The sequence below is a fragment of the Triticum aestivum genome, chromosome 1A (assembly GCF_018294505.1).
Source record: "Triticum aestivum cultivar Chinese Spring chromosome 1A, IWGSC CS RefSeq v2.1, whole genome shotgun sequence".
NCBI classification, from domain to species: Eukaryota; Viridiplantae; Streptophyta; class Magnoliopsida; order Poales; family Poaceae; genus Triticum; species Triticum aestivum.
The window spans coordinates 237,489,692-237,507,086 of record NC_057794.1 but is presented as its reverse complement, the minus strand read 5'-3'; positions in this window follow the sequence as shown (position 1 = coordinate 237,507,086).

The following is a 17,395-nucleotide window of genomic DNA, read 5'->3' as shown; positions in this document are numbered from 1 at the left end:
TATTGGACAAGATCCACACCAAGTACTCCTCAAATCACAAGCAATACATGAAATGCATCAAGATCCAAGAACAACAAGGGAAAAAAGATACAAGGGTGGGAACCACATCACATTCCAAGTTGTCTTCGTATGCGCCAATCTTGAAGGAGACTTGAACGGTGTGCTCCACTTGTATGGCGCCGGAGTCGGTTAGCCATTGGACCTTGTACGAATGAGGGTGCTTCATCTTGACCAATTGTAGTTTGGAACATAGATTCACTTGCCAAATTGTGGCGACTTCCTCCGTCGATGATGACTAAGGGAGTCATGGACTAAGGGGTCCTCGGGGCGACGGCCCATTATACCTGGGCCGGACTGGTGGAGCCGTATGGTGACCGGAAACCTGTGAAGCTGTGGTGTGTCCTTCAAGTCAAGGGTAGATGAGATCTCTTTCCCTTTGGTTGCAATCTATCCTCGGTAACTCTAACCCTATCAGTGTCTATATAAACCGAGGGTTGTACTCATTAGGGCCAGATATATATTCATCACCCCATAGCCTTAGGGTTTAGCTCATGCTGATCTCAAGGTAGATCCACTCTCTAAACTCCATCATATATTCAATACAATCAAGCAGGACGTAGGGTTTTACCTCTTCGAGAGGGCCCAAACCTGGGTAAACACCGTGTCCATCATCCCTTGTTACCCACTGATCTTAGATCCACAGCTCGGGACCCCCTACCCCGAGGTCTGCCGTTTTTGACACCGACATTGGTGCTTTCATTGAGAGTTCCGTTGTTAGATCGCTAATGGGATCGATGTCTCGCCTAGTCCTTGGAAAGGACATCAGTTCCATGGATCTCTTCGTCCTTGGACAACTCTTCGCCTTTGGCAGCATCATGCTGCACGCTAATTCGACCGATCGTCTCGACCAGCGACAGATTCAATTCCGCCATCTGGAATACGTTGCGGACGCGCGCGTGGGGGGGGTTGGTTTTTACCGGATCCACCACCCCCATAGGCCTTCCGCGCCTGCCCTGACACACCTCTGATCCGATATGTGGATTGTCCCCGATCCACCTAACGGCTTTAGGCTAGGAAGGACTCCCTGAGAGAGGGAACCTCACCCCACCATCAACCGAACTCACATCGGCGGAAGATTTATCCTCAGCCCTTGAGGCAGAACTAGAGGTCAGAAGCCAAGATTCGACCTCGGCCGAGCTCCTCCACCACAACACCCTGCTGGCCTCGAGCCCGCACCTTGAGTCGGCAAATAGCGGCCAGGGGTTACCCGCGGCCCAAAACGACCCAACCTCAAACATTGGCGTGGAAGGTGCACGAGAGAGTCAAAGCACACCCTTAGTTTCCGAGGACAATCCGGTGCCCCTCGAGGTCTCGGTCCTGGACCCTGAAGATAGGTCCGCCTAGGGCCGAGGATCGGTTGAGTCACCCACCACCCATTTGGTAGCAACTATCGATGATTTAACCGATATGTTAGACTATAATTTGGAGAATGCCGAACACATGGGCAGGGAGGACGTAGCCATGGCTAACGCCGAGGCCGGTTTGTAACGACCAAACCTCGAATGATTTGAGTCTCTGTGCTTACCATGCTATTCCCTGGATCGAACTCGCTAGCACACACAGTATAGATGAATACCAGAATAGCAAGTGCATCATTTATTACATCGTATGATCCAGAATATATAAAATAAAACAATATGCATAGCACTTGGCTAGCTTTATTCAATCAAACAGCGGAAAATAGCAGAAAATAACGATGAGTCCCATCATAGCCCACTGGCGATGCTGAGTGCAGACTCGCGACCCTAACGGTACCTTACTCTTCGTCTGAATATCCTGCAACATGAGACGTTGCAGGCATATAGGTCAATACTTGGAATGTATTAGCAAGTTACACATGAGTAATAATAAAGCAGACCTACATGTATATGCATAGTACAACAAAGGAAGGCTTGAGGATTTATTTTTGCAGAAAGTTGATTTTATCCTAATAACTACCTAATAGTCAAATTTTAATTTAGTTCTTTTATTACTACAATTATATACACAAGGTTGAGTTGGCAAAATCAACTCCAACCTACCCTTTATTAAGTTTTCCCACAAATATTATTAAGTGTCACATCTGTCAAGATCATCCAACAACTGTAATGGCATAGTGGCTCAAAGTTGCCCATAACCGGGGGCACGGCTAATCATGATTAGTTTTTAATACTCTGTAGAGTTTAGTATGCTTTACCCACTGGACCCAACCCGAAGATTGAGACGAAGTCTTTCAAAAGCAATCCCCTAGTCCCAATAGGAGGCCCATCCCAACTATTATATCTACATCTGTTGGCACATCCGAGTAAGTGTTCCACAACTGGTCAACTAAGCTAGAGCCCATTTAGCTAGTGGTCGCACATGGAAGCTACTAGTCACTAAGTCTGTCTGATCTTTTTGAGCCTGGGCGGCCGTCCACTTACATTCAGAGGGTATAAACCATGATGTTCTTGAAACCACCCTAGCAACACCAATTCCGCCCAGAGGTGAATTAAATCCTGAGTTACTACTCAAATTATTATATATATAATCCTCACATAAGCTTAATGAATACAGGAACCAATCCCCGTCTACAAAGCATATCAACTACAACTACCACGATCTGCAGTGACGGGAGATAGCTCAACAATATAGCAAAATAATATAGTAATCCTATACATGCATATATTCATAGTGTGATATGACTACATTCATAGAAAACAATAGGTAAAGGATGATCAACATGTAACTTGCCTTGGTTCTGGTTCAGAAAGTCACACTCCTGACAATAGTTCGCGTCGCACTCCGGACAATCTACACGTTTCACACAATTCAACAAATCAATCACTGGAACACGAAAAGAACCAAAACAAAACCAACAACAAGAAAACCATTTTTAAAACTCAACAACAGTAGCATAACAGCACCTAAATTGCACTACGATCACAATGCAAAAAAGAATTACTCGAATTCGATAAGCGGGTTGAAAGATACGGCCTCCGTAAGGTTTAATTCAAATTATAACGAATTCAAATTTGAACAATGCAAACATGTGCAAAGTTGGTATTGTGGTAATGTGCTGATTTTTGTGAGTGCATAGGAAAAAGAATTACCTAAATTGGATTTATAGAATAAAAGATATAGCTAGTTGAAGTTTTGAGTGAAAACCGAAAAAAAACAGCAACAGAAATCTCCTGAGCGTTGTAGAGAACCCCTGTGGAAGCTCCTGTAGTGACGCCACGTGGCGACACGTGATTCGCTAGAGGCGTGTGCTCACCAGAAGACAAAAGAAGTGGCGGCGGCGGTCGGGCGTTGGCGGTGGCGGCTCTCAGGTGGTGGTCCGGCGGGGGAAGTGACGGGAGGATGCGGCGGTGAGTGGCGGAGGCGGTGGTGGTGTTCGACGATGGCGAGGACCTCCTCTGCGGCTGCGGTGGCGGGGTGAACCGGAAGAGCTCCGGCGGCGGTAGACGTCAGTGGCGGCGACGTCCTAGTGCTCTGCAGGGTTTCCCGGGGTGTCAAAAGAGTTCGGCGTCGAGTGGGGAATTGAAGGGTGCAAGCGGCTGAGCTCTGCGAGTTCTTACGGCGACGGCAACGACGGGCGAACGACGGTGGTCGGCGGAGCTCCAAGACGAGATCAGTTTTGCCCCAACCGATGTGTGCGGCAACGAGGAAGAACAAGGCAGGGGTTTGGGGGTTCCTCGAGGGTGTGGGCTCGCCCTAGACGTCTCGGGCGTGTGCAGGGTGGCCCGGTGCTCGAGTTCGACTTGGGCTCGTGCTCGGGTGCGCGTGTGCGGTTGCGCGTGCGGCCAACTCGGGGAAGAAGAGTGGGGCGGCGCGGGTCCCGCTGGTCAGTGATAGGAGGCGAGGGGCGATGCGGGTCGGGTGTCGCGGTGCAGTTGGGTGCGGGTCAGGTGCGGGGTTAGGTGGGCCGTGGTGCTGGGCCGCGTGGCTAGCTGGGCCGCGCAGTGCTCTGCGTTGCGCGCTGAGTTTTTCCTTTTTTCTTTACAAAACAACAGAAGTAAAAAGAACTAAAAATAAAACAACAGGATAAAAACTAAATAAAAAATACGTAACACAGTAAAATATATACACCTAATATAAACTACAAGAACAACTAGTTTCCACTCTAATGAAGTTTTGAAAATAATTTTTATGCAATAGACCACACAAATAGTAAAATAACACACAAATAAAATATTTTTGAGATTAATAAAAATACCAGAACACATCAGATGAACTGGAAATAATATTCTACATATTATGAACATTTTAAAATAGGGGATAAGTCATGTTATCTCCACTCCAATAAATTGCCTTTAGTTGCATAATGATTCGAATATTGCAGAAAGACAAATAATGCAATAAAAATATGATATGCATATGAATGATCCAATAACATCCTAATTTAGGAAAATTGGGATGTTACACGGTTGATGTAGGGTGGAACCCTAGATGGCCGATCTTTCACGAAAGGAGCGGATCCCGTGAAGAACACGAGGGGAAACACGAGAGAATCACTCAAACCAACAAGAACGATCACACATATGCTAGATCCATGAACACAAAGGAAGATACATGATCCACGATCAACAAGGGAGGATACAAAGGGTAACCCGTTCTTCTCCGTGAGGAGGTCTTGATGGGGCCGCCCAAAAGGGGGTCTTGAATCCAAGGTGGATCTTCTCCATAGAGGGGTCATGGTCTCTCTCAAGGAGTAGATCCGATATGGATGAGCGAGGCTCTATCTCTCAAATGAGCTATCACAACGCTAACCCTAAAATGTAGGTAGGAGAAGAGTATATATAGTCTAGGTGGGCGAAGGGGTACACGGGCCTCGGGCCCTTACACTGTGCGCAGACAGGGGAGGTCAGACGTCCGGGCTTTCACGTAGGGCCGAATATCCGGGCTGGAGCGGTCGGATGTCCGAGCTGGAGAGGCTGGCCTTGTTGCTCTCGGGTTCGGTGGTGTCCGAATATCCGAGCTAGAGGCCGGATTTTCGGGAGCTCGAGAAGGGCCGATGTCCGGGCAGGCGGGGCCGGATGTCCGGGGCCTACAGATGTTTGGCGGCTATGCAGCTATGGTGGACGACGCTCCAGGGGCCGGATGTCTGGGGTCATGGCCGGATGTCTGGGGCCTGGGAGGTGTTCTTGACTCCTTCCGTTGGTTCTCTTCATCCATGAACTTGGGGACTTGTACGTCTTCACGTGCATCTTCGGGAGGGTCCTCTTGATACCTAATCATGCACAATATTTCGGACTTAGGTAGTAGCCATGTCTCGACTGGGTCATATGTGATATCACTAAGGAAAGAAGTCACCTCATTCTCGAGAGCTCTAGCTCGTGCTCGTGTCATGGGTCCTCTTGGCACTTGATGAGACGATGGTAGGTCCATGGGGATGACCATATGATGCTCCGCATCATCTTCCCTCCCTTGGGAAAGATCTGACCTCGGATCAAAATCCTCATCACCATGGTAGGGCGAGAGATCTTTGACGTTGAAGATGTCGCTCATGGAGTACTTGTCACATGGAATGTCGATCTTGTAGGCATTGTTGTTGTAGCGTTCAAGCACCTTGAAGGGTCCATCCGCTCGTGGATGAAGTTTGGACTTGCGTTCGTGGGGGAAGCGGTCCTTGCGAAGGTGTATCCACACAAGATCTCTAATGTTGAACACCATGGGGTGTTTGTTGATGTTGAGCTTGGTCGCAAGTCGTTGTACTTGGCGCTCGATGGTGAGCCTTGTATCCTCATGCACCTTCTTGAGATGGTTCACACGTGCACTTGCGTCCATATTGATGCACTCTTGTAGTGGTAGAGAAAGAATGTCCAAAGGGGACAATGGGTTGAATCCGTAGACGACCTCGAAGGGGGACTTGCCGGTAGTTGAGTGTCTTGCTGTAGCGCTCCGACCTCAGGCGGTCAAATATCTGTGTATAAGTGTCATCCCTGGATCGGTAATGCTGACACACACAGTACTTGAAGGATTTATAACAGAGTGGCAATCACACACTTATTACATCGAATGTCTCAAAAGAGAACTTATTACAATAAATATGGCTTAAGGCCATCTAAATAAGATAACAACGGAAGACTTGGAAGATAAAGTGAGTCCATCAACTCCAACGGCATAGCTGAGTGCACGATAAACGACCTAGCGCACCTTACTCTTCATTTGAAAAGTCTGCAACATGATAGGTTGCAGCCCGAAATAGGTCAGCACATGGAATATGCTGGCAAAATAACACAGTTGAGCAATGAACAGAATAAATGCTATCACTACATGCATATATGGCTGGTGGAGGCTCTATGGTTATAATGTTTTTGCGAAAAGCCATTTTTTCCTACAACAAAGGAATATATTTTATTTAACTATCATGGTAGTTGAAAACATTGAGAATGGTAAATCCCCATCTCAATCCCAATTAAAAGTAATTAACATCCCAATAAATTAATTTAGAGTGATGAGATCAACATGATAATTCAAGAACCAGATATTCAAGATGTCCATAATCAGGGACACGGCCAACCATGATTAGTTTGTACACTCTGCAGAGGTTTGCGCAATTTTCCCCGCAAGACTCGATCTCCTCCGTTGGTTTTCTCGCACTACATGGTGTTTGTGTTGGAAATATGCCCTAGAGGCAATAATAAATTAGTTATTATTATATTTCCTTGTTCATGATAATCGTTTATTATCCATGCTAGAATTGTATTGATAGGAAACTCAGATACATGTGTGGATACATAGACAACACCATGTCCCTAGTAAGCCTCTAGTTGACTAGCTCGTTGATCAATAGATGGTTACGGTTTCCTGACCATGGACATTGGATGTCATTGATAACGGGATCACATCATTAGGAGAATGATGTGATGGACAAAGACCCAATCCTAAGCCTAGCACAAGATCATGTAGTTCGTATGCTAAAGCTTTTCTAATGTCAAGTATCATTTCCTTAGACCATGAGATTGTGCAACTCCCGGATACCGTAGGAGTGCTTTGGGTGTGCCAAACGTCACAACGTAACTGGGTGGCTATAAAGGTACACTACAGGTATCTCCGAAAGTGTCTGTTGGGTTGGCACGAATCGAGACTGGGATTTGTCACTCCGTGTGACGGAGAGGTATCTCTGGGCCCACTCGGTAGGACATCATCATAATGTGCACAATGTGATCAAGGAGTTGATCACGGGATGATGTGTTACGAAACGAGTAAAGAGACTTGCCGGTAACGAGATTGAACAAGGTATCGGGATACCGACGATCGAATCTCGGGCAAGTATCATACCGCTAGACAAAGGGAATTGTATACGGGATTGATTAAGTCCTTGACATCGTGGTTCATCTGATGAGATCATCGTGGAACATGTGGGAGCCAACATGGGTATCCAGATCCCGCTGTTGGTTATTGACCGGAGAGTCATCTCGGTCATGTCTGCATGTCTCCCAAACCCGTAGGGTCTACACACTTAAGGTTCGGTGACGCTAGGGTTGTAGGGATATGTATATGCAGTAACCCGAATGTTGTTCGGAGTCCCGGATGAGATCCTGAACGTCACGAGGAGTTCCGGAATGGTCCGGAGGTAAAGAATTATATATAGGAAGTGCTATTTCGGCCATCGGGACAAGTTTCGGGGTCACCGGTATTGTACCGGGACCACCGGAAGGGTCCCGGGGGTCCACCGGGTGGGGCCACCTATCCCGGAGGGCCCCATGGGCTGAAGTGTGAAGGGATCCAGCCCAAAGTGGGCTGGGGCGCCACTTCCCTCTAGGGCCCATGCGCCTAGGGTGGAAAAACCCTAGGGGAAGAGTCCCAAAGGGGGAAGGCACCCCCTAGGTGCCTTGGGGAGGAGGGACTCCTCCCTTGGCCGCCGCCCCCCTAGGAGATTGCATCTCCTAGGGCCGACGCCCCCTCCCTAGGCTCCCTATATATAGTGGGGGAAGGAGGGCCTCTCATACCTACGCCTTGGTGCCTCCCTCTCCCTCTCCAACACCTCCTCCTCCTCCATAGAGCTTAGCGAAGCCCTGCCGGAGTACTGCAGTTCCATCACCACCACGCCGTCGTGCTGCTGCTGGAGCCATCTTCCTCAACCTCTCCTCCCCCTTGCTGGATCAAGAAGGAGGAGACATCGCTGCTCCATACGTGTGTTGAACGCGGAGGTGCCGTCCGTTCGGCACTAGGATCATCGGTGATTTGGATCACGACGAGTACGACTCCATCAACCCCGTTCTCTTGAACGCTTCCGCGCGTGATCTACAAGGGTATGTAGATCCACTCCTCCCTCGTTGCTAGATGACTCCATAGATAGATCTTGGTGACACGTAGGAAAATTTTGAATTTATGCTACGTACCCCTACAGTGGCATCATGAGCTAGGTCTATGCGTAGTTTCTATGCACGAGTAGAACACAAAGTAGTTGTGGGCGTTGATTTTGTTCAATATGCTTACCGTTACTAGTCCAATCTTGATTCGGTGGCATTGTGGGATGAAGCGGCCCGGACCGACCTTACACGTACTCTTACGTGAGACTGGTTCCACCGACTGACATGCACTAGTTGCATAAGGTGGCTAGCGGGTGTCTGTCTCTCCCACTTTAGTCGGATCGGATTCGATGAAAAGGGTCCTTATGAAGGGTAAATAGCAATTGGCATATCACGTTGTGGTTTTTGCGTAGGTAAGAAACGTTCTTGCTAGAAACCCATAGCAGCCACGTAAAACATGCAAACAACAATTAGAGGACGTCTAACTTGTTTTTTGCAGGGTATGCTATGTGATGTGATATGGCCAAAAGGATGTGATGAATGATATATGTGATGTATGAGATTGATCATGTTCTTGTAATAGGAATCACGACTTGCATGTCGATGAGTATGACAACCGGCAGGAGCCATAGAAGTTGTCTTAATTTATTTATGACCTGTGTGTCAACATAAACGTCATGTAATTACTTTACTTTATTGCTAACCGTTAGCTATAGTAGTAGAAGTAATAGTTGGCGAGACAACTTCATGAAGACACGATGATGGAGATCATGATGATGGAGATCATGGTGTCATGCCTGTGACGATGATGATCATGGAGCCCCGAAGATGGAGATCAAGAGGAGCAAAGTGATGATGGCCATATCATGTCACTATTTGATTGCATGTGATGTTTATCATGTTTTTGCATCTTGTTTGCTTAGAACGACGGTAGTAAATAAGATGATCCCTCACTAAAATTTCAAGAAGGTGTTCCCCCTAACTGTGCACCATTGCGAAAGTTCGTCGTTTTGAAGCACCACGTGATGATCGGGTGTGATAGATTCTAACGTTCACATACAACGGGTGTAAGACAGATTTACACACGCAAAACACTTAGGTTGACTTGACGAGCCTAGCATGTACAGACATGGCCTTGGAACACAAGAGACCGAAAGGTCGAGCATGAGTCGTATGGTAGATACGATCAACATGAAGATGTTCAGCGATGTTGACTAGTCCGTCTCACGTGATGACCGGACACGGCCTAGTTGACTCGGATCATGTAATCACTTAGATGACTAGAGGGATGTCTATCTGAGTGGGAGTTCACAAGATGAACTTAATTATCCTGAACATAGTCAAAAGGTCTTCGCAAATTATGTCGTAGCTCGCGCTTCAGTTCTACTGTTTAGATATGTTCCTAGAGAAAATTTAGTTGAAAGTTGATAGTAGCAATTATGCGGACTAGGTCCGTAAACTGAGGTTTGTCCTCATTGCTTCATAGAAGGCTTATGTCCTTAATGCACTGCTCAGTGTGCTGAACCTCGAACGTTGTCTATGGATGTTGCGAACATCTGACATACATATTTTTGATAACTACGTGATAGTTCAGTTAAACGATTTAGAGTTGAGGCACCGAAGACGTTTTGAAACGTCGCGAAACATATGAGATGTTTCGAGGGCTGAAATTGGGATTTCAGGCTCGTGCCCACGTCAAGAGGTATAAGACCTTCGACGATTTTCTTAGCCTGCAAACTAAGGGAGAAAAGCTCAATTGTTGAACTTGTGCTCAGATTGTCTGAGTACAACAATCGCTTGAATCGAGTGGGAGTTGATCTTCCAGATGAAATAGTGATGGTTCTCCGAAATCATTACCACCAAACTGCTTGAGCTTCGTGATGAACTATAATATATCAGGGACATATATGATGATCCTTGAGATATTCGCGATGTTTGACACCACAAGAGTAGAGATCAAGAAGGAGCATCAATTGTTGATGGTTGGTGAAACCACTAGTTTCAAGAAGGGCAAGGGCAAAAAGGGATGCTTCATGAAATGGCAAATCAGCTGCTGCTCTAGTGAAGAAACCCAAGGTTGAACCCAAACCCGAGACTAAGTGCAAAGGGAACAGCCACTGGAGCAGAATTACCCTAGATACTTGGTAGATAAGAAGGCTGGCAAGGTCGATAGAAGTATATTGGATGTATTATGTTAATGTGTACTTTACTAGTACTCCTAGTAGCACCAGGGTATTAGATACCGGTTCGGTTGCTAAGTGTTAGTAACTCGAAATAAAAGCTATGGAATAAACGGAGACTAGCTAAAGGTGAGCTGACGATATGTGTTGGAAGTGTTTCCAATGTTGATATGATCAAGCATCGCACGTTCCCTCTACCATTGAGATTGGTGTTTGCGTTGAGCATAAACATGATTGGATTATGTCTATCGCAATACGGTTATTCATTTAAGGAGAACAACGGTTACTCTGTTTATTTGAATAATACCTTCAATGGTCTTGCACCTAAAATGAATGGTTCATTGAATCTCGATCATAGTGATACACATGTTCATGCCAAAAGATATAAGATAGTAATGATAGTACCACCTACTTGTGGCACTGCCACTTAAGTCATATCGGTATAAAATGCATGAAGAAGCTCCATGTTGATGGATCTTTGGACTCACTCATTTTTGAAAGGATTGAGACATGCGAACCATGTTTGTTGGTAGATATGCATGAAGAAACTCTATACAGATGGATCGTTTGGACTCACTTGATTTTGAATCACTTGAGACATGCAAATCATACCACATGGGCAAGATGACTGAAAGCCTCGTTTTCAGTAAAATGGAACTAGAAAGCAACTTGTTGGAAGTAATACATTTTGATGTGTGCAATCCAATGAGTGCTGAGGCGTGTAGTGGATATCGTTATGTTCTTACTTCACAGATGATTTGAGTAGATATTGAGTATATTTACTTGATGAATCACGAGTCTGGAATTATTGAAAGGTTCAAGTAATTTCAGGGTGAAGTTGAAAGATCGTCGTGACAAGAGGATAAAATATCTATGATATGATCATAGAGATGAATATCTGAATTACGAGTTTGGCACAGAATTAAGACATTGTGGAAATTGTTTCACAACTAATACAGCCTGGAACACCATAGTGTGATGGTGTGTCCGAACATCATAACTGCACCCTATTGGATATGATGCATACCATGATGTCTCTTATCGAATTACCACGATAGTTTATGGGTTAGGCATTAGAGACAACCACATTCACTTTAAATAGGGCACCACGTAATTCCGATGAGATGACACCGTATGAACTATGGTTTAGAGAAACCTAAGCTGTCATTTCTTAAAAGTTTGGGGCTGCGACGCTTATGTGAAAAAGTTTCAGGCTGATAAGCTCGAACCCAAAGCGGATAAATGCATCTTCATAGGACACCCAAAACAGTTGGGTATACCTCCTGTCTCAGATCCGAAAGCAATAAGGGATTGTTTCTAGAATCGGGTCCTTTCTCGAGGAAAAGTTTCTCTCGAAAGAATTGAGTGGGAGGATGGTGGAGACTTGATGAGGTTATTGAACCGTCTCTTCAACTAGTGTGTGGCAGGGCACAGGAGTTGTTCCTGTGGCACCTACACCAATTGAAGTGGAAGCTTATGATAGTGATCATGAAACTTCAGATCAAGTCACTACCAAACCTCGTGGGATGACAAGGATGCGTACTACTTCAGAGTGGTACGTAATCCTGTCTTGGAAGTCATGTTGCTAGACAACAATGAACCTACGAGCTATGGAGAAGCGATGGTGGGCCCGGATTCCATAAATGGCTCGAGGCCATAAAATCCGAGAGAGGATCCATGTATGAAAACAAAGTGTAGACTTTGGCAGAACGGCTCGATGGTCGTAAGGCTATTGAGTACAGATGGATTTTAAAAGGAAGACGGACAATGATGGTAAGTATCACCATTAAGAAAGCTCGACTTGTCGTTAAGATGTTTTCCGACAAGTTCAAGGAGTTGACTACGATGAGACTTTCTCACTCGTAGCGATGCTAAGAGTCTGTTGGAATTATATTAGCGATTACTATTTATGAAATCTTGCAGATAGGATGTCAAAACATTGTTTCCTCGACGATTTTCTTGAGGAAAGGTTGTATGTGATACAACCGGAAGGTTTTGTCAATCCTGAAAGATGCTAATAAGTATGCAAAGCTCCAGCAATCCTTCTAGGGACTGGAGTAAGCATCTCGGAGTTGGAATGTACGCTTTGATGAGATGATCAAAGATTTTGGGTTTATACAAAGTTTATGAGAAACTTGTATTTCCAAAGAAGTGAGTGGGAGCACTATAGAATTTCTGATGAATATATGTTGTTGACATATTGTTGATCAGAAATGACGTAGAATTTCTGGAAAGCATATAGGGTTATTTGGAAAGTATTTTTCAATGGAAAGCCTGGATTAAGCTACTTGAACATTGAGCGTCAAGATCTATAAGGATAGATCAAAACGCTTAATGGTACTTTCAAATGAGCACATACCTTGACATGATCTTGAAGGTGTTCAAGATGGATCAGTCAAAGAAGGAGTTCTTGCCTGAGTTGTAAGGTATGAAGTTAAGACTTAAAGATCGACCACGGCAGAATAGAGAGAAAGGACGAAGGTCGTCCCCTATGCTTAAGACGTAGGCTCTACAGTATGCTATGCTATGTACCGCACCTAATGTGTGCCTTGCCACATATCTGGCAAGAGGGTACAAAGGTAATCTAGGAGTAGATCACCAAATAGCGGTCTAAATTATCCTTAGAGGAATAAGGATATGTTTCTCGGTTATGGAGGTGATAAAGAGTTCGACGTAAAGAGTTACGTCGATGCAAGCTTAACACCTATCCGGATAGCTCTGAGTAGAGATACCGGATACGTATAATGGAGCAACAATTTAGAATAGCTCCAAGTAGAACAGTTATTTGAAATGGCTCCAAATATAGCGTAGTAGCTGCATCTACAAGATGACATAGAGATTTGCGAAGTACATACGGATCTGAAAGATTCAGACCCGTTGACTAAAACCTCTCTCACAAGCAAAACATGATCAAAACTAGAACTCATTGAGTCTTAATCACATGATGATGTGAACTAGTTTAGTGACACTAGTAAACTCTTTGGATGTTGGTCACATGGCGATGTGACCTGTGAGTGTTAATCACATGACGATGTGAACTAGATTATTGACTCTAGTGCAAGTTGGAGACTGTTGGAAATATGCCCTAGAGGCAATAATAAATTAGTTATTATTATATTTCCTTGTTCATGATAATCGTTTATTATCCATGCTAGAATTGTATTGATAGGAAACTCAGATACATGTGTGGATACATAGACAACACCATGTCCCTAGTAAGCCTCTAGTTGACTAGCTCGTTGATCAATAGATGGTTACGGTTTCCTGACCATGGACATTGGATGTCATTGATAACGGGATCACATCATTAGGAGAATGATGTGATGGACAAAGACCCAATCCTAAGCCTAGCACAAGATCATGTAGTTCGTATGCTAAAGCTTTTCTAATGTCAAGTATCATTTCCTTAGACCATGAGATTGTGCAACTCCCGGATACCGTAGGAGTGCTTTGGGTGTGCCAAACGTCACAACGTAACTGGGTGGCTATAAAGGTACACTACAGGTATCTCCGAAAGTGTCTGTTGGGTTGGCACGAATCGAGACTGGGATTTGTCACTCCGTGTGACGGAGAGGTATCTCTGGGCCCACTCGGTAGGACATCATCATAATGTGCACAATGTGATCAAGGAGTTGATCACGGGATGATGTGTTACGAAACGAGTAAAGAGACTTGCCGGTAACGAGATTGAACAAGGTATCGGGATACCGACGATCGAATCTCGGGCAAGTATCGTACCGCTAGATAAAGGGAATTGTATACGGGATTGATTAAGTCCTTGACATCGTGGTTCATCCGATGAGATCATCATGGAACATGTGGGAGCCAACATGGGTATCCAGATCCTGCTGTTGGTTATTGATTGGAGAGTCATCTCGGTTATGTCTGCATGTCTCCCAAACCTGTAGGGTCTACACACTTAAGGTTCGGTGACGCTAGGGTTGTAGGGATATGTATATGCAGTAACCCGAATGTTGTTCGGTGTCCCGGATGAGATCCCGGACGTCACGAGGAGTTCTGGAATGGTCCAGAGGTAAAGAATTATATATAGGAAGTGCTATTTCAGCCATCGGGACAAGTTTCGGGGTCACCGGTATTGTACCGGGACCACCGGAAGGGTCCCGAGGGTCCACCGGGTGGGGCCACCTATCCCGAAGGGCCCCATGGGCTGAAGTGGGAAGGGATCCAGCCCAAAGTGGGCTGGGGCGCCACTTCCCTCTAGGGCCCATGCGCCTAGGGTGGAAAAACCCTAGGGGAAGAGTCCCAAAGGGGGAAGGCACCCCCTAGGTGCCTTGGGGAGGAGGGACTCCTCCCTTGGCCGCCGCCCCCCTAGGAGATTGCATCTCCTAGGGCCGGCGCCCCCTCCCTAGGCTCCCTATATATAGTAGGGGAAGGAGGGACTCTCATACCTACGCCTTGGTGCCTCCCTCTCCCTCTCCAACACCTCCTCCTCCTCCATAGAGCTTAGCGAAGCCCTGCCGGAGTACTGCAGTTCCATCACCACCACGCCGTCGTGCTGCTGCTGGAGCCATCTTCCTCAACCTCTCCTCCCCCTTGCTAGATCAAGAAGGAGGAGACGTCGCTGCTCCGTACGTGTGTTGAACGCGGAGGTGCCGTCCGTTCGGCACTAGGATCATCGGTGATTTGGATCACGACGAGTACGACTCCATCAACCCCGTTCTCTTGAACGCTTCCGCGCGCGATCTACAAGGGTATGTAGATCCACTCCTCCCTCGTTGCTAGATGACTCCATATATAGATCTTGGTGACGCGTAGGAAAATTTTGAATTTATGCTACGTTCCCCAACAGTTTGAGAAACGGATGACCGAGACACAGTCTTTCAGAAGCATTAACTCTTTACTCTGGGTAGATAGTTACACCTACTTCCCCTGCATCTGCTAGCCTACCACTGAAAGAGGTCACGCAACATACTCAACTATTCTAGAGCCCATAATAGCTTGTGGCTGCACACGGAAGTTTCTAGCATGAATAATCTTATGATCCCTTTGAGCCTGGGTGGCGAACCAAAAAGGACAGCACTGGTATATCCCCAGGTGCCTGCAACCAATCCACCCATATGTGTGTTTAAGTAGCCACCTTACATTAACCATTAATTAAATAACCTCACATCTGTCATGGATACACTCAAACCCAATCCACACCTACGAGTATAGCATGGCAATATAAGCATCACGTAGAAGTAACTCCCAAGGGTTTGATAATAAAAGGGCAATAGGTTCTACCTCATCATCTACTTCCCCAAACCCACATGTTAAAAGATCCTACTCATGCAATGTTTGAGGATTGTAGCTAATGCATAAAAACTGGGTAATAAAGGGGTATGATCAATGTGTTACTTGCCTTGCTGATGATCCGCAGAACCTAGAGACTCGTAGTAGCACGCTGCGCACTCCGGGAATTCTATCGCAAACAAACAATAGCATACATAAGCACTCAAGCATAGATGCAAGGGTAAAACTTCAAATAAGAAGATCCAATCTGAAAGTTCAACTGAAAAGGTCCAATTTGCAAAAAGAATCGATCCAAACGGAGCTACGGAACTGAAACTACGATCAAAAGAACTTCATAAACAAATCTTCTTGAAACCAAATTTTAAATCGTCAAAACCATGTTCAAGTTGATTAAACAGAAAGAGGGGCTCGAGACGAAGATTTTGGCGTTGGTTTCACTGGATTTGGACGAACGATTGAAAAGTTGCGAGGGTTTGAAGGTCAGGGGCTAATCTGCGATAAAAATAATCATGGATAGGTCCCTAGCAGAAAAAGAGAATAAAAAGAAAAGACTAACGAACGAATGTTCGCTATCTGAACCTAACCGGCAAACAACGTTCGTTAAAAAACGAACGAACGAACGTCCGCTAAATAAAATAAACCGACGAAAACCGATCTATGAAAATAAACCAGAAAACTAAAAAAACCGGGGTTTAACTGAGAAAAACCGACCGGTCAAACGGGGTCAACGGCGAAGGCTCCGGCGAGATCCGCGACGGTGGTCGACGGCGTCGGGCGGCTGAGGTGCGGCGGCGTCGCGGCTCGGTGGCGGGGTGCAGGCGGCGGCAGCGGTGTGGATTGTGTGTGTGTGTGGGGGGGGGGTGGCGGCTTTAAAGGCTGGGGGGCGGCGTTGACTTGGGCGAGTGGCCTTGAGAGGCGTGTCCTCCTCGGACACGGCCGGCGGTGGCGGGCGGATCTCGCTCGGGGAGGCGGTGGCGGCGGTTGGCCTGGCTCGGCTAGGCCGTTGGCCCAATCGGGCGACGCGATTTTTTAAAAAAATAAAATTCCGCCAAGAATAAAAATAAATTCTAATAAAATATAAAAAAAATCTAAAAATGCCAAAACAATTTTCATCGTCTAAACAAAATATTTAGAACAAAGTGAACATTTTCTTGGCCTGAAAATACAATTTTAGAAAATGCATATTTTTCTAATTTAAATAAAATAGCGATAAAATCCAAATAAAATTATTTATTTGATCTTAACATTTTCCCTACAATATTCCTTTTATTTTGGAGAAGTCATATTATCTCCTCTCATATATTTTAATATTGGAAATATTATTTGGAGAGAAAAATAATTAAAACCAAAGTGATCCACTTTTCAATATTTGAGAAAATTCAAATATGAAAATAATAAAATCCCCTACTCTCTCCATGGGTACTTGAGTTGCTTAGGATTTTTAGGATCACAAAACCAAAATGCAAATAAAATATGATATGCATATGATGTCCTATGTATAACATTCCAAATTGAAAATTTGGGATGTTACACTTGCGCGGTTGTAGGCGAACTCAACGATAGGTAGACACTCCTCCCACTCCTTGATGTTCTTCTTGATTAGCACGCGAAGTAGAGCGGAGAGTGTGCGGTTGGTCACCTCCGTTTGGCCGTCGGTTTGAGGGTGGTAAGCCGGGGAGAAGA